Consider the following 2,192-nt stretch of genomic DNA (forward strand, 5'->3'; position numbering starts at 1 on the left):
TTGGTACTTTTTCGTTCTTCAAAAGGTACAAAAGGCTTTAAACACATCATGGTGAAGGGTATATAAGATTCGGCACAGCCGAATATAGAACTCTTACTTGTTTTTACACAAAATTCCAACTCGCGCACACACACATACATACACTCATCAAAAAAATCACATAAAAAAACATCATATATCTCTCTATATTAATGTGCAAGAATATTTAAAATTCAAAAAACAACTCCTAAAAATAAACTCGCTCTTGAAATTTATTACAACAAAAAATATACATAAATCTGAAAAGAAAATTTTAAAGTGACAAAAAAAGCAAAAAAAAAAACATACAACAAGTGCTAAAAATTTCCAAAAATTGCAAAAAAATCCCTATAAAAAATTATATTTATGTATATATGTAAATGTGTTACAAATAGATAATTAGCAAAGTGAAAAATTTTTTTTCTTAGAAAAGTACAAAAAAATATATATAAATACATATTTAAAATTATATAAAAAAGTGAAATAATTCGTGTCGCCATATAAAAAATTACGGTTCCCTATATATTTAAAAATTAAAAAAACGCAAATTTTTACATAAAGAATAGCGGTTCCCTATATACGTATTTTAAAATTGAAAAAAGCGCATTTTACATAAGTGTAAAAAAATAGCGGTGCCCTATATACTAAAAAAGCGCAATTTTATTATATAAAAACTTGTGTCGCCATATTTGTTTGAAATAAATAAAAATTTGCGGTTTTTCTTATATACAAAAAAAGTTTAATAAATAACGCCATATTAAGAAAAAATTGTGACGCCATATTTTTTTAAATAAATAAAATCGGTAATTTCTTTCAATTTTTTTTAAATAAAAAATTAATTTTTAAACAAAATTTTAAGTGCACATAATTACCGCAAAAATTTTTTCCCCTACCCAATACATGTTTGCATATATTACAAATCCATACCTATTACAAATCTCATGTAATTATCCCGTTAAATTGTTTGTGCAATAATATTTGTCCAAAAGAATAAACAAACGAGAATAAAGCAAAATTGAAAATATATTTGTTGTATGGTTTTTTATGCAAGTGTTTCTCACATAAAAGAAAATAAATTAAAACGAAAAATATTACACCCAAAGAAAAATTAAGTGTGCTCCTAATAATTAAAATAAAATATTACGAAAAAAAATTTTAAAGTGCAATAATAAAATAAATTTATTTTTCTGCTTAAATAAAAGTAATTTATTTTCTCAAATAAATTACTTTATTTACTCAAGTGATACTTAAAGAAAAATTCAATCACAGTGAAATTTTTATTAAAATTAAAAATTGTGAAAATTTGTGCTGATATTTTTCTCGAGTGTAAAATAAATAAGAATTCTTTGTGTTGTTCTCATCATTTAAATATTTTTGTTGTTGCTTAAACTGAAATAAAATTACATACAGTCCACTGCAATGAATTATAAGCAACAATAACTTAAATAAAGAACAATAAAAATAAAAACAATATTAACAACATAAAGTTATTATTAAAAAAAGTTCACTACTCGCTAAAAAACAAAACTTAAAATAAAAAATAATAAATTTAAATAAAATTTTTCCAAAATTATTAAAAGCAGAAAAATAAATTTGTTATTATTTTAATCTCATTAAATTATCCCAAATCAAAATATTTTACTAAATCAAAATAATTATTCAACTCAAAAATATTAAATAAAAAGTGCAAGTGTAAAAGTGTATTCGAAAAAAAAAATCGCTCAATAGTGGTCGTGTTGTCATCACTTATATTTTTTTCATATACATTCTCGCTCATTCTCAATAAGGGTTACCATCGCGCTTTTTTAGTAATCCGACACAATCAAGTGTTACCATAGTGCTTTTTTAATTTATCGGGAAAAATTATAAACAAAATAATTTTTTAATGAAATAAATTTCATTTTTAATTTTTACAAAATTTTTTAACGCAATTAGTAATTTTTTTACTGATTTAAATAATTTCAATTCAATTATACCTTACTATTTATTTAACGTTTTTTGAAAAATTAAATCCCCTATTTAAAGCGCTATTGCGCTTAGTAACAATTTACAAGCGAATACACTTTTAAACGTGCACATTTATAAAATTTGAAAAATTTTACAATTTTAAAATTATACTATATTATACATATCCCATCTCTATATCTTAATATTTAAATTTTGTTTACAGCTCA

This window comes from Lucilia cuprina, chromosome 4 (assembly GCF_022045245.1).
Source record: "Lucilia cuprina isolate Lc7/37 chromosome 4, ASM2204524v1, whole genome shotgun sequence".
Taxonomy (NCBI): Eukaryota; Metazoa; Arthropoda; class Insecta; order Diptera; family Calliphoridae; genus Lucilia; species Lucilia cuprina.